Source organism: Rhinatrema bivittatum, chromosome 6 (assembly GCF_901001135.1).
Source record: "Rhinatrema bivittatum chromosome 6, aRhiBiv1.1, whole genome shotgun sequence".
NCBI lineage: Eukaryota > Metazoa > Chordata > Amphibia > Gymnophiona > Rhinatrematidae > Rhinatrema > Rhinatrema bivittatum.
Window position 1 is genome coordinate 162,644,950 of NC_042620.1, and position 21,170 is coordinate 162,666,119.

The following is a 21,170-nucleotide window of genomic DNA, read 5'->3' on the forward strand; positions in this document are numbered from 1 at the left end:
TGAATCGTTTTTGAATGATTAAAATTATCGTCAGATAATTTTAAAATCGTCCAAAATCGTTAGAGTGCACGATACAATACAAATGCCCATGATTTATCGTCAGGGCATTTGTATTGTATCGTTAAATAGGGGGCGGGAAAACCGGCACACCAAAAAAACCCTAAAACCCACCCCGAACCTTTAAAAAAAATCCCCCACCCTTCCGAACCCCCCCAAAATGTTTTAAATTACCTGGGGTCCAGTGGGGGGGTCCCGGCGCGATGTCCCGCTCTCTGGCCACGGCTGCTGTTAAGAGAAATGGCGCCGGTAGCCCTTTGCCCTTATCATGTGACAGGGCAAAGGTAGCGCTGGCGACATTTTGTTCCTGGCTCCTGTAGAATATGCTGATAAAAAATACCAGAGGCCTTGAAATAAACTAGGCCCTGAAGAACAGGCCAGCATGAAGGTACTGCAAGAAACCACAAGCATCAGCAAAACCCAGATGGAAGTCACAGGATGGGCATTAGACAACGCCTAGGGAGATAAAGGAACTAAACTGTGAGACAGAATGCATGTACAACGCATGATAAGAGATAACGGGGAGCTAAGAGCAGCTGCATTTGGCAGTAAGACTAACGGAACTCTTGTAGCCTGGAGAAAAATATAGGAGTCATCATGAGTTAGCAGAAAAAGATGTATTTAGAAACAGCCTGCACTAAGAATTTTTTTTAAGCAAACGTCCCTGCCTGAGCTGTGCTATGTACATGCTGTAAGTATTTGATACCTTTGCTTCCTGAGTATACCTTTGCTTATACCCAGTATAATAAATACAATATATCTTGATTAGACCAAATGAGTAGAGTTGTTTATATGCAGGAAAACATTCTGGCGCCCGCGGCAGGACTGTGTTTTGTCTTTAGGTTTTTTTGGTGAACAACTCTGGTCATTTGAATTGTCAGTGTTATGTATTTAAAGTGTCAGACTTGTGAAAAGTAGAAGATTCACGTTCTTGGTGATCCCCTGGACTCAGAGTGATCAACTGTGGTCAGGGGGAGTCAGTTTAAAGCCCAGTCCTGTGTGAATCTTGATGAAAAGCGCGCAAAGGGTTTCGATTCACGTTCTTGGTGTAAAAGGAAAGCCACGTCCTGTGTGAATCTTGGAAAAACGGGTACTCAGGGTTAAAATACTGCAGAAAAGATTGACATGATATTTTTTGTTTGTACTTATTGTGTGGTTTAATACTAGCGTGTATATAGTTTTGTTCCTATTTTCTGTCACGAAGAAAAGCACAGTTTGCAATTGAAATTAGCTGCACTTGAAAAAGAAATGGATGGTCTGCAAAAAGACAACATTATGTTGCGATGCCACTTAGAAACAGTTTCCCAGAAAGCAGACCATTATCAATCAGTGGCAGAACAAGCGGCTGTGCGGCTGGCACAGCATAAATATCGAAAGCATAGACAAGTGAATAAAATGAAAACTGAATGGAATCCTGAAACATGGGACGGGAATATTTGGGATTCCACAGATACAGACAGTGCAGAGGAGGCAGAAGTAGAATCCCCGTCAAAAATAAATGCTGGCGAACAAGCATGCCCTATTGTTCGGCGTAGGATAAAACAAACTGCAAATGGGCAAGTGGTAGAACAGGAGGTTACCCAAGTGTTAGAAGATTTCACACAGCAAGATAGAATGGGGCATGAATTTCCTGCTATACAGACACAGAAAGTTAGTGACCAGCCTTTGAAGGCAGCTGGATATCAGCCTACAGGGAACTCCGCTAGGGTTGATATCATGAACAGAGTTAATTGTACTCCCGTTATAGAAGTAGATTCCCCAGCCCGTGAACAGATTAATGAAACATTAGGAGCCTGTGGCTAACAGCATAATGACCCAACCTCTTTAAAACTTTTAGAAACGTGTTTAAGAACAATTGAGGGACAGAATAAAAAGTGTCGTGAGACAACAGCAGATAGGGTAGATGCCCCAGTGGCGCACAATACCCCAGTAACACACACTACCAGGTTTAGGAAAAGGGGAGTGCCTGGCAACACTCAGTTATATTTTATTGCCCCTATCATTCCTTTCTTTGAAGTAGTAGAACACTTTTTTGTTCTGTCGCTCTTACACAAATGTGTCATGATTATGTATCCCATTCTGTGTGTATTTAACTTTAGCATTATGTGACAACAGAAGGTGTCGTTTGTTTCACAAGGACACTACACTAGAATTAAAAGCAGTAACTAAGAAACAGCACTTTTTAGAGCAGCAGTATGTGGGATAAACTTGAAGGAATGTAACCAATTCTGGTTTCCGTGATTAAGCAATTAGAATCTTTTAGTTAGAAGATAATCAAAGTAGTGATTTTTACCTTAACGGTGCTGCTCAGTTACTTATAGCTAGCTGTTTAATACTTTGTAATGTGATTTAAAAGGTTAGAATTAACCTCTCTTTGTATGTGAGATTTTTCTTTTACAGATTTACAAGAATAAAAGCTGCTGTACAGGAAGCTGAGGGTTTTTTCTTTCTCCTAGATTTTGTTTTTTTTTTCTCTGAACAGATCTGTTTTAAAAATTCTGATTTTTGTTTAATTGTGGATCCAATGATTTTTGTTTTTACTTTTAAAAGGCCTACTTTTTGAACTTTAATGTTCAATACTTGTTTTCTGTCTGTGGTTCTCTTGTTCTGTTTGTGTGTCATTGTGTGTAGATGAAGACAGAGTTTACTGACTAGAAAAGTGCACTGAATACACAATAGCTTCTGACGTCATTTAAGTGAAGCAGTCACTGCTAACGTTTGACTAAATGTTTTAATAATGTTTTAGAGTATATTATGCTAAGGGGTGACTTTTTGATTACTTGCCAGTACAGTTGTACCCAAGGGAACGGAATGTATTTGTCTTCCCTACTATGAAAGCACAATTCTGAGTCGGCACGGCCGCAGCTTGTGTAGGAGAGCTGTCTCCAGTCAAGGCCTAATATACTAGATACCAGTACTTTCCCATCATTTGTTTAGGTACAGGTTCAAGTGATGCTGTTAGTAATTCTCCACTCCGAGAAGGGGGGCCTTTCCCCGTAGACACTGTCAGCAAAAAAGGGATTAGATATTATGTAGCTATTTCTTTGCATTTATGATAACATAATATTGGATATCCATGTGAATAGTGTATATAGGGATTATTGCATACGGGAATTTATTGATGTTTATTCTAGAGTTTCTTATTTACTTAAGTTTAATTTTATTCCTCTTATATCAGGTATTAAGCCATACACACAAACATCTGAATTAGTGCTGGGAGTGCAGCGGCTGTACTTCGAGGACAGCTTCCAGAGTGCTATGCTGCAAGACATATTCACTTCATTTGTCATTGACCTCATAACTTGAAGTCATCCCACCTTTTGCCACAGAAGATACCTTGAATCTTTCATTATATGGACTGAAGTGCTCAGACTTTCCTTGTCCCATGGGGGATTTAGACAATGTTTTTAAGTAATATGTATATCTCTTTGAAATGTAATAACTGATAATTATGATGAAATGTGATTGTGATACACCCAGTAGTACCTAGTCACACTGTTACTTGCAATTGTTATTATTTTGATTCTCACATTAATGATACCGTTTGAATTGATGCAGTTTTATTGTTCTGTAGTTGCTCTTCTCTGTGTTAATGGTTCAGACAATAATTTTTTATTTTAGAAAGACCTAGACTAGATTTTTGAAACAGTCATTTTTGTTGTTGTTGTTTTTTTTGGCACCACCAGGGGGTGGGGGAGTATGTATTACACCTGAGTTTAACTGTTCCAGATACCTAAAAGATAATGAGACTAGCAGGCTGCATGCTGCCAGTGGGAGATGCTGTTGAGCAAGGACCTAAGACTATACTTCATCGAGGGGTGGAGAGGCACCCAAATACCTGCACATGTGGACGCAGGCTATACTGAGCGCAGTAGGCCTGATGCTGGATAATCAATGAAAGGTGGCTTATATATATATATCCTGATGAGCTGGGTGTCCCCCAGAAGTCAGAGAGGCCAACCACATACAACAAGAAGAATGGAGATCGCAATGGATGACAGAAGAGTCAAGATACTGAGACCAATCACTGTGGACACTCCTGGCAGGCCACAGGCACGCTGTGCTATTGTTTTAAATTGAGCAGATCTCTGTGTCAGTTAAACTCCAGGGCCATGTAGTTTAGATGGGGCTTAGGTATTGATAAGGATATTCTGACCCATTACTCAGAAGGAGCTTTTTCTTGCAAATCTGATTGTTAGCCCTTGTTTTTCTATGTTTGCTAGTCCTAAAAGGACCAGTATTTAAATACATGTTTATACATATTCTCATATAGTTCACAACGCAATGCAAAAGATACAAGAACTAGCTAGACTTCAAGTTGGCGATTTTGAGGGAGGAATCTCAGTAACTTGGTGAGATTCCAAAACGTCCTGGTTTTCTAATTTATCTAGTCACTTGAAGGGGATAGTAGGAGTTTTGTTCGGATTACTAGTTTTAGGCATAATATTATGTTTCTGAATTCCATGTATTTGTTCAGCATTGCAGTATTGTCGACCAAAGATGCCAACACCACAATCAGTAACCAATATGATAGCGTATAGCAATATAAACTTGAGGACTGCTAGATTGCTCCAGACCACAACCAGTACCGAGGATAGGTGGGAAATGGAAAGTGAGGGTAGGTAAAAAGGGAGGTGCAAGGGAAGTGTCCACAGATATCCAGAAGAAACCCTAGTGCCTATGCTATTTCCCCTGTGTGAAGAATTTGGGATGAATTGAAAGACCGGTGTGAGCCAGGAGTCAACCTGGCTCAAGGGGAGATTGTAGAATATGCTGATAAAAAATACCAGAGGCCTTGAAATAAACTAGGCCCTGAAGAACAGGCCAGCATGAAGGTACTGCAAGAAACCACAAGCATCAGCAAAACCCAGATGGAAGTCACAGGATGGGCATTAGACAACGCCTAGGGAGATAAAGGAACTAAACTGTGAGACAGAATGCATGTACAACGCATGATAAGAGATAATGGGGAGCTAAGAGCAGCTGCATTTGGCAGTAAGACTAACGGAACTCTTGTAGCCTGGAGAAAAATATAGGAGTCATCATGAGTTAGCAGAAAAAGATGTATTTAGAAACAGCCTGCACTAAGAATTTTTTTTAAGCAAACGTCCCTGCCTGAGCTGTGCTATGTACATGCTGTAAGTATTTGATACCTTTGCTTCCTGAGTATACCTTTGCTTATACCCAGTATAATAAATACAATATATCTTGATTAGACCAAATGAGTAGAGTTGTTTATATGCAGGAAAACACTCCTGACGTAACGCGTGCAGGAGATCGCTCCCAGACCCCCGCTGGACCCCCAGGGACTTTTGACCAGCTTGGGGGGGGGGCCTCCTGACCCCCACAAGACTTGCCAAAAGTCCAGCGGGGGTCCGGGAGCGACCTCCTGCACGCGGGCCGTATTGCCAATCTTCAAAATGGTGCCGGCGCTACCTTCGCCCTCACTATGTCATGAGGGTGAAGGTAGCGCCGGCGCCATTTTGAAGATTGGCAATACGGCCCGCGTGCAGGAGGTCGCTCCCGGACCCCCGCTGGACTTTTGGCAAGTCTTGTGGGGGTCAGAAGGCCCCCCTCAAGCTGGCCAAAAGTCCCTGGGGGTCCAGCAGGGGTCCGGGAGCGATCTCCTGCACGCGTGACGTCAGGAGCCAGGAACAAAATGGCGCCGGCGCTACCTTTGCCCTGTCACATGATAAGGGCAAAGGGCCACCGGCGCCATTTCTCTTAACAGCAGCCGTGGCCAGAGAGCGGGGGATCGCGCCGGGATCGCGCCGGGACCTCCCCTCCCACTGGACCCCAGGTAATTTAAAACATTTTGGGGGGGTTCGGGAGGGTGGGGGATTTTTTTTAAAGGTTCGGGGTGGGTTTTAGGGTTTTTTTGGTGTGCCCTCCCCCCATTTACGATTTTTAACGATTTCAAAACAAAACAAAACACGACGATCCGATGTCCCTCCCCCCCCAGCCAAAATTGATCGTTAAGACGATCGATCACACGATTCACACCTCTAAAAAGCATAGCTATTGTATAATGTAGAGAGTTGCTATGCAGTGTGTGTAAGCAGGTAGAGAGGAGTTATCAGTGGCTTTCGAAGTGAGGATATAATGGATGAAGATATTGACACAAGCATGATATCTAGGTTGTGGATTGAAACCGGGACCTTCCATATGATAGGGCACAGCACTTACCACTTTAATCACCAGGTCAGCCATGTTCAGTTATTTTTTTCATTCGATTCTTTGTCTTTAAGGTCTGACCAACTCTCAATGCAGTGAGAACTGAATTAAACAAAATAAGTTAAGGAAAAATAGGAGTTGTGGATCAGTAAGCGTATACCACTTGATTCAAATTTTTTACTATCATTAATGTTTCTCTTACTGTTAAAACAGAGGTGCGCAGCTTTGGGATAATCATTGACTCCAAATTTAAAATAGATCCTCATGTTGCTGCAACAGCTAAACGTACTTTTCTGAAACTATATGCTGTTAAGCTGTTGAAACCATATCTTTCTTTTTTGGAGCACTGTACAGTAATCCAGGTCCTGATGTTGTAGGAATGTGTATTAGCTTGACACAGATTGGTAAAATTCAACAAATTAGATCGTTTTCATTTCATCTGTGCACCATTGAAATGAATAGAGGGTGCCTGCAAAGTAAACCACAGATTTTTGTTTCCTTCATTTGTATTTCCCATTCCCATTCCTGGTTCATTGAGAATTTTTGCATTGAGACTAGTAAGTATAGCGTCCAAGAAACTCCTGAGAGAAGTAAAAGCCAGTACAGAGCTGAGGCAGGAGAAGAGGGCAGATAGGATGAAAGACCAATCAATGTGAAGCAGCCATGCACCTTGGAGGTCTTGCTGCCACCCTGCTTTGCCATCATACCCCTGATGTGCCACCTTGGGGGTTTTGCTACCTCTCAGCTTTGCTGCTATACCCTGCTTTGTCCCTCCATCAGTGCCTTTGAAGTTTTCCTGCACCTTTGCTGCTTTGTTTCCCCTTCATGATGCCTTAGGATGTTCGTGCCACTCTTGGTGCCAAATTGCCCCTCTCGTGCTGCCTTTAGGGGTTCATGCCACTGTTGCTGGTGCCATTTAGTGAAGTTTTGAGCTGCTCTTGACACTCTTGCTGCTGCTTTCCTCCTCTGATGGTACTGCTACTGCTCCTGGGTTCCCTTTTGCCCCTTTATGGTGCCGTCGGCTATTCATGCCACTTTTTGTGCCACTTTATTGCAGTCTTGGTACCTTGGAGTTCTTGTCCCTCTTCTGATGATGATGTCTACCCATGAGTTTCATTAGAATTGATTAGAAAACCCCGATTTTGAAGTTCAAAATTGGCTGCATTGCTTTCCCCATTGACTGATGGGAAAGGAAAAATCAAATGGAACAAATAAATGAAAAATATTTTTTGTTTGAAACAAATGGAGGTGACCTATGAGACAAATAAACTAACTGAAATAAAAATTTGCTTCTTTCCATCCCTACAGTGTTGTCCTGCCTTTATTACTGTAATTCTATATGTGCCTAGTTTCTAGCATGTTTGCTATGCTGCCATCAACTGATTCTCAATTAAATGGTCGTATTACTTTCAACCGGGTGCCTAGAGATAGGATTTCACTTGTCCTTTATATACTTTATTGGTTGTCTGTTAGTTGGTGCTGCAAGTGCAAAATTTCAGTGTTTGTTTTTAAAGTATCAAATTACTTAACTCTTGTGTATTTACATTAATCAGCTGATTAATATTGGGGGGGGGGGTGCAAGGGTTTTTTTTTTTTCGTTTACTTTTGATCTTGTTTTGTTGGTGCTGGTGGCTTTCTGTAGTTTTTAAATTTTGGTTTGTTTTATGTTTAAAAAAAAGGATTTTTTTTTTAAAGGCAGTAGCAGTCAGCCCCAGGGTCCCCATCTCTGCTGCAAAAATTGTGATTCTAAAAATTAAAACAAACGACTGTGGAACTTTCCCAATCTTTCCTACCCAGGCTGGTGCAAGAGTATTAGGCAGCCTAGGTAAACCTTCTGCCGTCTTCCCACCCCTGGTTCAGGCCCCTGCTCCAAGCCCAACCTCATTCACTCAGACAGGCCACCTCTCTTACACACATTTAGGCTCCTTGTCTCATTCACACATGCACCTTACACAGGATCCCTTCCTCTCTCTCACTGACACCATTGCTCTCTCGCACACACACAATTCCTCTCACTCCTCTCACTTACACACATACACACACACACACACACACACACACACACACACACAAATAGAGGCGCTGCTCATGGCCAGCCAAATCTCTGCTTCTCTCGGCCGCAAGAAGGATGGGCGCTGAGTGTCTGCATTTCTCGGCCGTGAGCAGGATGGGAGCTCCTCGCGGCCTGAGTCTCTGCTTCTCTCAGTTGTGAGCAGGATGGGCACTGCTAGTGGCCTGCTGAGTGTCTGCATTTCTCGGCCATGAGCAGGATGGGTACTGCTCATGGCCTGCCGAGTCTCTGACGCTTGCAGCCCGCCGAGTCTCTACTCCTCTCGGCCATGAGCGGGATAGGCTCCACTCGTGGCCCGCCAAGTCTCTACTCCTCTCGGCCGTGAGTGGGATGGGCTCCACTCATGGCCCCACATGGCTGCTCATTGCCTCCCCCTAATGGCTGGCACCCTAGGTGACCACTTAGTTCACCTATTGGGATGCGCTGGCCCTGTTCCTACCCACCAAACCCCTCCCCCTGCCCTCTAAATCATAAGGCACCATTTTATTTATTTATTTACAATTCTTGCAAACCACATTTTAGGTCAAAAGACTAATCAAAATGGTGCACAATTTTGTTATAGAAAGTTTTATTTGTACCACCGTACAGAGGAATCTTTGTACAACAAAATGAGGAAGGGAAAGAGTTCAGGTTTGTGGAGGATGAAATAAGTGAGAAGGAGGGAGGAACAGATAAAGAATGAGAGGGAAAGAGGATCTAAGGAGAAGAAGGAAGAGGGGAGTCAGCGAGGAAAGGAAGGATAAAGGAAAAAAGGAGAGTTGGGGAGGGAATTAAGGAATGAGTGAGGGATGCAGGGAGTCGATTAGGGGACATGGAGGGAATGACAGAAGAAGGGAGGGAGAGAGGTAGGCAGAGCATTGAGAGAAAGAAAGTGGGCATTCCAACATATAGACTACTTGACATGCCCTGTAGTAGACTGGAGGATTGACATTTGTTTCAGAGAGAAATGGTTATGCATATGTAGTGGGTCCCCCATTTTCAGTCCTTTATCCTCGTCTAGATATTTTATGGGTCTGGGTTCAAGTCCGGACGGGGTGGAAAATTTCTCTTTCAGGGCTCCTGGCACTGTCAATCACTATCTCAGTGACCACTTCATACTCTAGATCAAATATTTCTAGGAAGTGCCAGATAGTGGAAAATCAGAGCAGGATAGCCAAAAGTAACACCGTAGGAGCAACTGGGAGTCACAAAAGGGTCTATTCATCCCTTAGTAAGTTCACATGGGGGTGCACTCAAAGAAAACACTGGAGTCCGTAGCTGGTGTTCAAATAAAAGAAAGTCTTTACTGTAACTTAAAGAAGAGGATCCAAGCCAAAATTACAAAAATAAGAATCAGCATACATACAATAATAACCAGAAAGCAGATGGTTTCTCTGTCCATTAATGTGTAGTAGAATACATTAATGTGAATCAGTTGTTTTTCTCGTTCAAAAAATAAAAAGACTCAGGGACACTCCGTGAAGTTACTAAGCAGCCCACTGAAAAAAATTAGAGAAAATTCTTTTTTTACTCAGTGCAAAAGTAAGCTCTGGAATTCATTGCTAGAGGATATTGTAAAGGCAGATAGCATAGATGGCTTTAAAAAAAGGTTTGGATAAGTTCCTGGAAGAAAAGTCCATAAACTGTTATTAACCAGGTAGACTTAGGGAAAGCCACTGCTTACTTTTGGGCATTAGCAGCATGGGATCTATCTACTATTTGGGATCCTGCCAGGTGCTTGTGACCTGGATTAGCTGTTGTTAGAAACAGGATAAAAGGCTTGATGGTCTGACCCAGTATGCCAGTTCTTATGTAACAGACTTAAATCTGATTGCTGATTATATTCATCCAAACATGGCTGTTTGCAGGGGTTCTAAGGGAACTGTCAAGAAACAGAAAATCAAACATAAAATTGTTTTATTAATATTGGGCAACTATGACTGCTTTACAGTTTTGAAACATCATTCATATAGTTTTTTTGTCAGGTACTTCAAAATAATGCATCAATACAAGAAACAATGTCACCTGGATTTTCCATGTATGACTTCTGGCAATGGATAACCACTGTCTGATGTACTGTAGTAAAACAGCAGACTTTGATAAAGAATCAGTGGCAAAATGGCACAGTTCCAGATGCCAAATACACTTGTGATGAAAAATGATGCAGTCTTGGTCATTACTAACCTCATTTTTATGGGTTTCTGAGTCCACAGTTTTTACTGGGACATATTTAGGGGAGAATTCTGAAAGACTTCTGCAGGGTTGTGTGTGTAAAATCATCATATATGCACAGAAGTTGTCTCTGTGCCCAGCAAGTGAATTTTCAGAACAGGAGGAGTGTCGCTGCTGTGCAGAAAAGCATGCACGTAGAAAAAGACAGTTTGAGAGCATTTCAGGGTGGAGTTAGGAAGTACACACACGTTTACATATTTTATAAGCAGAGTTCACGTATGTTATCAAACATAATGTTGTGCATGCTTTTTAAACCTGCTAATCAAGTCACAAAAATTAAATCTGATTTCTTTTTTGTCTGCAGTTTTTGAGTGGGGGCTCTGGAGCAAGTTGTGGAGGGTGTGGTTAAACTGATATAGGTCTTGATGAACTGGTGCTTGAATTATATTATTAAGCGAGATACGTGCATACCAGTGGCATAGACAGAAATTAATTTTTTGGGGGCCCAAGGTTAACATGGGTGGGCAGTTGACATAAAGTCTAGACCCTACTATTTGTACTTTTATCAATAAATAATATCTTAGAGCGCATCTGACAATGGATTTCTAAATAGTTTCATTGTGAGTGATGCTTTAAAATATTTTAATTCTATTATTTCAAGACTTACCTATATTAATTTTAAAGATATTGCAGTTTATAAATACATAAATTGTAAAAAGTAACAGAAATTTAACAGAAACATCAGATCCAATTACGTAATAAAACAAACATCGGCTCCCAAGATGGCGGCACGCTGAGAGACGGGGGAAGCAGTGGTCTCAGAGCTTCGTCGATATATTTTCCTTTTGAAAATGCCAGCTAAAAGGAAAGGGAAAATACGAGTTTTCCCAGTTGTTTCCTCACCTTCAACGGCGATTCAGCAAGAAATCACGAACTTCCTCAATCCAACAACGAAAGTTCCAGGAAGTGAGGATCCCGATGTGCCAGGCGAGGAGAGAGCTTTGCCTGAGCCAGCGGAGGAGCTCTCCCTGAGTCCCGACCTAAGGCAAGCATCGACTCAGAGGATCGGGGAGATGTTGCAGCCCGGACCGCTATCCGAGGGGACCACTTCCAGATCAAGCTCAGACGGAACATCGATGCCCGTGGCTTCGGGTGAAGCTGGACAAGCTGAAGCGGGGAATTCCGGGCCTCAGAGTAGCGGTGGAGCAACAGGGACCAGGTTGGATCCAGGTACAGTAGGGGCTGAACCCACGGGAAGATTGCTGTCAATTCCCAGTGGGGGACCCCCCCGAATTTTTGCCCTTGGTGGTCCTCGAGAAGCCTCAAGTAGTCACCCTTGCCGTACTGTGGGACATGATGGCTGGAGTGAGTTCTGCTTTAAATACTTTAAATGTTAAAATGGAGTATTCAATTCAACAGAATACAATATCTAATTCACAAATGCAAAATCAAATAAGTGATTTTTCTGTGAAAGCTGCTCAATTAGAAGAGAAAGACGCTGGGACTTTGGACTTTAAAACGGTTCCGGTTAGCGATAGAGAAATGCTGGCGAAAAGGATTGAGATTCTTGAAAATAAAACTAGGCAATTAAATCTGTGTATATTGAATTTTCCCAGAGTTATTGGGGAGACCCCATATATTACTTTGAAAAACTTTATGGGGGAAATATTGGGATATACTCAAGAGGAATTACCATCGATTAATAAATGCTATTTTCTCCCTAAGTCAGCAGTAACAACTACTGGTCAAAACTGGCAGGAGAACCTCACTGAAATAATTGAGAACTAAGCCATAGAAGTATTAGAAAGAGCAATGCTCCTGGTATCTTTCATTTCCCTAACAGATTTACAATGTGTAATGAGAAAGTATTTTAGAAAATGTCCTATCTCATATTTGAATGCTAATGTTAAGATTTACCCTGACCTGGCCGCATCTACACAATCTAGACGAAGGGGTTTTTTTGCCCTTCGTCAAGAGGTTATTGACCTAGGTTTTTCTTATATGCTTAAATTTCCTTGTAAATGCGTTCTAAAGAGAGGGGGATACATCTTTATATTTTTCTCTTCAGAACAATTAAGGACTTTTATAGATGCGAGGAAACCATCTACATCTACGCCCATTGTACACGAAAATGAAAATGTTTTGTTGTCAGCATGCTAGTTTCTCCTTTATTTGTTTATAGATATCTGATTCTGAATAATTCTCTTTAAATTTCCGGGAGCCTAAATAGAAATTATTGATTTATGGGTAATTGAGGATATAGTGATAAAAGCCTGTTTAGGCCTTTCTTTTCTTTAAATTTGTGGATTGTTTAACTCTGTTTTTTTCGAATTTGCAGAAATGTTTAGTTTTTGTAATTGGAAAATGATAAATAAAGAATAAAAAAAAAACAAACAAATATCAATGCATTCTTTTATAAATCCTTTTTCAAAAAATGCAGAGAATATCATAACTACAATAAAACAGCAACAATCATAATAATCATCATAAGAACTTAAGATTTGCAAAAGGTGCAGAAGAGAACTAGAACATGAAAAAAATATATATTCAAATGCTGGTGCCACCTCAGTGACAGCAAAACAAACTCCCTCCAATGCCAAACACTTTGGGATAGATTTTATAAATTTGCGCGAGCGCGTACTTTTGTTCGCGCACCAGACGCGAACAAAAGTACACTGGATTTTATAAGATACGCGCGTAGCCGCGCGTATCTTATAAAATCCGGGGTCGGCGCACGCTGCCTGTTCCCTCCGAGGGCCGTTCCGAAATTGGAGCGGCCTCGGAGGGAACTTTCTTTCCACCCCCCCACACCTTCCCCTCCCTTCCCCTACCTAACCCATCCCCCCGGCCCTATCTAAACCCCCGCCCCACCTTTGTTGCCAGATTTACGCCTGCCGAAAGCAGGCGTAAATCTGTGCGCGCCAGCAGCCTGCTGGCGTGCCATCACCCGACCCGGGGGCTGGTCCGGAGGCCTCGACCACGCCCCTGGACCGGCACCATGCCCCCCTGTCCCCCTGTCCCGCCCCGAACCACCCTTTTACCCCGGACACGCCCCCTCCCCACCCCTTTTATGAAGCCCTGGGACTTACGCGTGTCCTGGGGCTCTGTGTGCGCCGGCGGCCTATGCAAAATAGGCGCGCCGGCGCGCGTAAATCCGTCCAGATTTACGCTCGCAGGGCTTTTAAAATCCGGCCCTTTGTGAAGTAAAACAAATCTCTACATTCTCTCTCACACACAGGTTCACATTCCCACACAAACACACAGGCTCTCACATACAGGCTCATACATACACACACACATACACAGAGGCTCCCACTCTCATACTCTCCCTCACATGCAAGCTCCCACTTCCATGCACATACCCTCCCTCACACATACACATAGCTTCTTCATTCCCATGTTCTCTCACATACACACACTTCCTGGCAAGCTCCCAGCCACACCAACACCCCCCTCCCCCAGGCAGGCTCACACATACATGGCAGGCTCCTATTCACTTGAAAACACATCCAGACAGGCAGTCTCCCCATGAGGAGCCGAAGGGGAGCCCATTCTGCTGCTGCTCCTTCCTATGTGCCTGCCCCTGCACTGTTCAAAACTCAGTTATCACTTCCTCTATGCTGATCTTGTGCATCACAAGATCAGCATTGAGTACATGATAGCTGCAAGCTTTTTCAATTTAGTAGGGCCAGCACACGAGGAGGAGGAGGAGCAGGTGAACAGACTCTCTCTCTCCGATCAGATTTCTCTTCTTGGCTGCCAGTGGGATGTGGTCCACCAGTGGCCTCTCGGGCCTCATTCTGTTTCCAGCCTCTGGTGGGAGGGAAGCCACTGACGGCCTCGCGGGCTGCCTTCTCTTTGGTCGCTGGTGGGACAGGGTCCATTTGCGGCCTCCTGGGCTTTCTTCCCTGTTTGGCCACTGCTTCTCAGGCTGTTGGGCTAAGTGGGTGGACCTGAGCTCAAAGGGGATGGGTCACGGCCCACCCAGGCCCACCCGTGGTGCATACATCATCCAAATTCATAATTTATCTGCCTCTGAGCATAAACTGAGGCTTATTATACGCACACTTTAAAATTATTTAATGTCTAAAATATATGCACATATTTGTAAAATATAAGTGTATAAACTACGTGGATCCTGAATTAAATAAGTGTATGTTTACTGAAATATACATGTGTACTTTTAGGACAATGATATATGGAATTTTATGAACTGTTGAGTGTGAGGATCTGTTGCTAACTTCACCTCCCATCTTCAGGAGGCACTGTGAACTGCTTGGACTACCTATTCAGTCCTCTCAGCCCTGTGCACGTCACTTCCTTCCAGTGGCCCTCTTGTTTCCTGCCTAGATGTGTATTTGCACTCAAACCATTGCTCAGTCAGGTGACATAGCTTGGTCCTATCTCCTGGTCCTTGTACTCTGGCCCTATCAAGGATACCTGAATCCATTTTTGATTTAAAAGTATGTTTATTGTTTTTAGCTTATGTATGTATTCATATTCCCCACCCCAAACGTTGCAGGGTGCGGGTTACAAATAAATTGTAAATAAATAAAATAAAATAAGACTTCTTTGTTTCCAGTTTGTACCTTCAGCATTCCTGCCTGAGCTCCTTCCTGTTCCTGGATTCCTGGATTGCTCCACCTCCTCACTCTTTTCCAGTCTTCAAGCTCCTTGCAATCTATGCGTAACGTCAATTAAGTACTGGCTGTTCTGTAACAAGCTATTGATAAACATCAAAAACAATGTTTGCTGGTTCAGCACCCCCATCTAAAAATTCCAATGATACTATGGTGATTGACATTATTGCTTTTTCCCTGAAGTCCAGCATCCATAATCTGGGTGTGCTAATTGACCATTTTCTATCTTTTCACCCAACTGTAAAAATAGAATCAGGCCAGGATTTTTCAGACTTTGAGTGCTGTGCGGTCTGAAACACCTGTTAGAAAAAGCTGACTTTTGAACAGTGGTACAGGCCTCCATCTTACCCTTAGTTGACTATTGTAATTCTACTCTTTTGGGTCTACCGACTGCAACACTCAAACCCCTCCAACTATTCCTGAATGCTGCGGTGTGACTGATTACCGGCAGAGCAAATTAAATATAAGATAGCAACCATCATGTTCCAGCTTATCTCTTCTGATGCATCACCATGGAGTAATGCCCTCTTACTAGTGGTGTGCATACAATTTTTTGTTGCTGTTTCGTTTTTGGGTCTGGGGTGGGCCATTTTGGTCCACTCCCCGGATCGGAAAGTTTTTTCTTCCCAATTTCGTGTAAAAAATAAAAATTAAAAAAAGCCCCAACCCTTCAAATTTAATTAAATACAACCCCCCCTGCCCCCCCCAAGAGTTGCCAAACATCCCTGGTGGTCCAGCAGGGGTCCCGGGAGTGATCTCCCGCTCTAGGGCCGTTGGCTTCCAGTAATCAAAATGGCACCAGCCGTCCATTGCTCCTACCATGTGACAGGGGCTGGCCAATGGCACCTGTAGCCTCTGTCACATGGTGAGGGCAAAGGGCTGCCAGAACCATTATAATTTCTGGCAGCTGATGGCCTGAGAGCAGGAGATCACTCCCAAGACCCCACTGGACCATCAGGGACATTCGGCAAGTCTTGGGGGAGTCGGGAGGGTGGGGGGTTTGTATTTAATTAAACTTAAAGGGTTGGGGTGAGTTTGGGGTTTTTTTTTTTTAGTAGATGTGCCCTTCCTCCCTACCCCAAAAAACAATAGGAAAACCACACGAAATTCCATGGGTTTTTCTTTCATTTTTTTTGCTTCCCAAAAGGCAACGAAATAGGAAATATTGTCTATATTTCCTATTTTGTTGCAAACGACTGCACACCACTACCTATTATGACTATAGTGCCCAACCTGACAGTTTCACTCAGTACAACGAGGGCTCCTTGATGTGCCCTCACAGCTTCATGCCAGGCTAAGTGCCTCCAGAGAGTGTGCATTCTCAGTAGCTGCTCCAATGATCTGGAACTCGTTTCCGGAAGCACTACAGATGGCAGACAACACAATGTCCTGTAAGTCCCTACTATAAACATGGCTGTTCAGTCAAGCTTTTTATTAAGTCCACAGATGGGTTTTTTTTGTCTTATTTTGTCTTTGTACTGTCCATAACTATGACTACTGTACATCGCCTAGGATATGGTCAATCAATAAATCCAAATAAAAGCATAAAAAAGATAAAAGATAAAGATATCAGAGGCTTCATATCTCACCAGCCAAGAGCACCAGAGGGCTCAACCCAAAGGCAAGGTGATTGACATAGGTGGAAAACACCAGTTTTTCTGCATTCACTATCTTCAGTCTGGATTTGTCTCTCCATATGTTAGACTGCTTATTTCTAGGGCAATCCTAAAATGATTACTATCACATTTGGCTCCTACTGCACAGTTTATAAAGTACAGGAGTAACTTTAGGAGAACCTATTTATACATGTATGTGTTGAGTTATGCGCACTATTGATATTTATCCTCCCTGAGTTTAAGTATTTACCTTACAGATGTGTTTTGAAGTCATGTGATGTGCCTTTCTGATAGGTCCAAGACATTGTTCTTTCAGGATTTAACTGTGTAATTTTTAATATAGGATGGGATGGATTATGGTTTCTATTTTTGAACTGGATATTCTAGTTTGGTGTTTTTTTATTATTATTTTTTAACTAGTAATATTGTGAGAGTAATATTATTGGGCTGATGTCATTTTACATTGCGAGGCAGAAATTTTATTGAGCTGCAATCTTAACATCCTAGTTATTGTTCCTTTTATGAATCTGTTTTCTATAATACTACAAATCACTCTGAGCAGTTAATGGAAAGTATGAAGTAGAAATAAATAAATAGGTTTCCTATCATCATCACTATAATTTCACTAACTGAAAATAGATATCCAGGGTAACAACATGCTGATACCACAGAACTTCAGGATACAAGTGGGATTTCATCTGCTCATCATAAAACCACATTTCATAGTAACTAATGAAAATTGGTATTTTATTTTGAAACATGGGATTAGACCAATATAAATAAAGTGCTTTCTTATTATCAAAGAAATCACATAACTCAACAGCTATTCATTTATTCAGTTTCACAGATTATTCTAGAATTTTTGAAAATACTACACACATAATATGATTCTTATCATTAAAAACATTTTCCCTAATAATGCCATGCAACCAGCATTGTTCAAAAGACAAAACATCATCTGAAAAGTATTTTGTCAGTTCAACAATCTGATTGACTGCATTTCCCTTCATGTCTTACATAATAATTCTGGTGTAAGTGAATACAGAAAATCACAGTCAGAAAAACTGAATTAAAAAAAATCAGGTTTATCGAATGCAGCATAAAGGAGCTCACAGTCAAACAGAAACAAGGGTAGCTGCATGGGGGAAACGTGCATGGTAATTCTATTGATTGGTTCATATAATTCTTTTTTCACCCTATGCATGAATCTATGCAGTGAACTGGTCAGCAGGGCAAGCCAAAAACCATTTACTCAGAGAAATGAGAGCAGACAGCTGAATCACTTTGGGCCATGGCACAATCAATTTTTCTTATGAGTTAGTGATCGGTGAGAATCAATAGAAACTAATTAGAGCATGCAGTCTGAGCTTTAAAGACCTTTCAATTAGTGTGCAACTCTTATCTGGAAACTTTTAATGAATTGGAAGATTTAAGTACAAATCACAGCGTACTAGGTGAGATATCGTTTTTGACAGAAAGTGAATATGCAGTCAGTTTATAGTGACAGTTGTGCACCAATGTTAGTATTTACAGTCCTAATAGAGGCAGAAAAAGACCCATCCTTCCCTCCACAAAAAAATGAAGAGTTAGAAATAACCAAAATTATACTCAACATTTCCACTGTGCTGCATTTCACATCACTCTAAAAGAGAAAAACAATTACAGACAGAATGGAAACTAGCTCCTTAATAGCTTCTGTACAGAAAGGCAATAAAGCCCACACATAGACCTTCCCTATATTTAAGCTCATTGCCCAAAATTTACAGGGACCTGGTTCTGATTCTGCCTCATCAGGACAACAAAGAGGGGGAACTACCACAAAACCTACCAGTCACACTGTCCAAAGGAAAGAGGAAAGCATACTGAAGGAAATACAAAATAATATATTATCTGAGAGCCAACACAGAAAAAACAAAGAGGTGCGGTTGTCATTTTAGTCTCTGAATATGTAGAAATAAAGGTTAGTAAACAAGTTAAAGGTGGTACTGGTTTAGTACTACATACGTAACAAGCTTTAAAGAGCTATGCACCCTTCATTCTGTCAGGACACTGTGAAGTTAATCCCATAAATATGTGTATGTTTGAAGTTATAGATAACATAGTAAAGGTGGCTTAAAAGTCTAAGCTGAATAAATGCACTCAATTCACAAAAACTAGGCTTCTGAGCAAGGATGTTTCTTGCCTTCAGCAGAAGTATTAAAGTTATTGAAAAGACATTCTGGGCAAGATTATACTTTCACAGGAAAACCACCATTAATCTTATTCTTCTGTGTTTTTTTTTATTTTTGTTTCTTAGATAAGGAAAGGAAAGGTTGCTGGGTGAAAGGACAATAGGTAACAAAGTTTCCCCCTCCTGAAAGCATTCCACCACGTCTGTAGGACAGAATTCTACAAAGACATCGTATCGTGTATTACTGGTTGAAACCGGAGACCAGAAAACAAGCAAACAGAACTTTTACACGAAACAGGCAGAAACACTTCTAATACACCTGGCATCCTCTTGTCTTTCAGCTGCACGTCACCACCTCACCATCATCTCTTTTGACCTTCTGCTCCCTCCTGGACCAAGTGCACCTTGTCCAAATATCTGCTGTCACTTATATTGTTTGTGAAGCATTCCATTACTGCTAAATTCCTTTCTACTAATATTTCTTCATTTCTCTTTTTGTGTGTAACCAATAAAAGGGGTTCACTTACTGCTTTCTGTTTCTAATGTATTAAGGGTTTTGTGCATGGGATAAAAGCGCGCACAAACATGCTTACTGACCCATGTTTTTTCCTGCATGAGTGCATGCTAATGGCATGCAAAGGAGGTGATTATTCACAGGCAATGCAGGGAACTGCACTAGCAGGCAGATCGGGTTAGTGTGGGTTTTTTAATGCGTGTTTTTAGCACCTGAGTCAGAAGAGGAGCTACGTGAAAGGATTTGTGTGGAGGCTGGTTTTTTGATGCCTTTGCAGGTCACCCAAGTGGTGAATGGAACTGGTAGAGAGAAGGCAGCTTCTCAATGAGGCAGAATCGTCCATCTGCATTTCACATTCTCGATGGTGGCCGGAGTCCAATCATGAAGGGGTTAGATATTGCTGTAGCCAGCTTCACATCAATTTACAGAACACTAATTTATTCATTTTTTTGAAAAAGAAAGACTTTTGCCATAGGAATCAATTGTGGGTGTTCACACGCTGATAGGTGTCCACACGATTCTCTACATATGTCCAAGGGTATACATTTCTGCGCACATTAATGTGTATTTGTTTGGTGTGTATGGATTTTATTCATATATGTAATTAGCATATGTGGTGATTATTACATCCCGTACTGTTACTGGTTTTTGCCATGCACGCCAAAAGATCTGCACAGAAAAATCAGCACGGGTCTTATTACATTGGCCTATAGTTAGAATCATTGAAAAATTCAGAATCAGAATTTTTTGACTTGAGAAATGGTGTATTAGATCCTGAAAGCTAGCCAAGAAATGTATTGTTAGTCCAATAAAAACGTATCACCTTATTTATATATATATATATTTTTTAAATTTGGTAGATCTTTATTTTGCAAATATAATATCAAGATATCTATAAATGTTGGCATTAAACATATTTTAATTATTGTGTGCACCTTGCTTAGAATCTAATGCTCAGTAAGAGTGAGAAGATATAACATTTTTTTTTCTTTTTTTGTTTAATTTAGGGGGGTTATCCACACAAATTTCATTTTGCGTAATGTTTATTTCATTTCTTTAGTTTTAAAAAAAACAAAATAAACATTAAAAAAAACCCTCAAAAAAGAAATAATAGAAACAGGGATCCTGAGGCCTCCCATGCTCCCCACCCAGAAAAATGCCAGGGTCAGAATCCTCCCCAGCTACCATTTACCCATTCCAGGAGGATCTGCAGATGAGGCCTAAGCCCAGGCCGAAACATGGGCCTTGCATAGGACCTAGGCCAAAATTGAGATACCATGGCCTAGGCTTAGGTAAGGCCGAGGCTTTGGCCTGGGCCTAGGCATCAGGACCAGCCCTCGTTCCCAGCACCTAGGCCCAGGCCAAAGCTGTTGTGTTTAAGGCATTGTGGACCCTTGGTCGCAATGGAGATGACTCTGCCCACGGGAAGGATCCCCGTGGGGAACCACAGCGATTGGCTGACACAGTTAGCAGACACAGAATGGATAGAGTATTGTACTGCTGTAATAGATGATAAGCAGGAAGGTAAGGCACTGATCCACCAGGTGCCAATACGCTCAACAGGCTCAGTTGTGTAGTCTTACCCAGATGTTCACGATAGGCAGGAGCCCACAGAGCGGGTATTGCCGCGGCTGGTGGGTGGAGTTGGAGTGCCGGTTCTTAGAGGTACTCACGGAGAGAAGGCGTCTTCCTGATGGTAGAATGGTGGGACCGAAGGTCTGTAGTGCAGGATATGAAGGTGATAGGCCCTCGAGGAGCGAGTACCCAATGGTCCAAT

The 21,170-nt window shown here is 42.0% G+C and overlaps 1 long non-coding RNA gene across 2 annotated transcripts; it reads left to right on the forward strand.

Annotated features, from left to right (window-relative positions):
- Window positions 1-370: 370 nt before the first annotated feature.
- On the forward strand, window positions 371-19,405 carry LOC115093818. Of its 2 annotated transcripts, XR_003857417.1 has the most exons (4): window positions 371-748; window positions 3,236-5,195; window positions 15,036-15,154; window positions 19,006-19,405. It is a non-coding gene; the product is annotated as an uncharacterized LOC115093818 (long non-coding RNA). The 2 variants fall into 2 exon arrangements; XR_003857416.1 differs by lacking the exon at window positions 15,036-15,154 and having other exon boundaries at window positions 389-748.
- The last annotated feature ends 1,765 nt before the right edge of the window (window positions 19,406-21,170 follow it).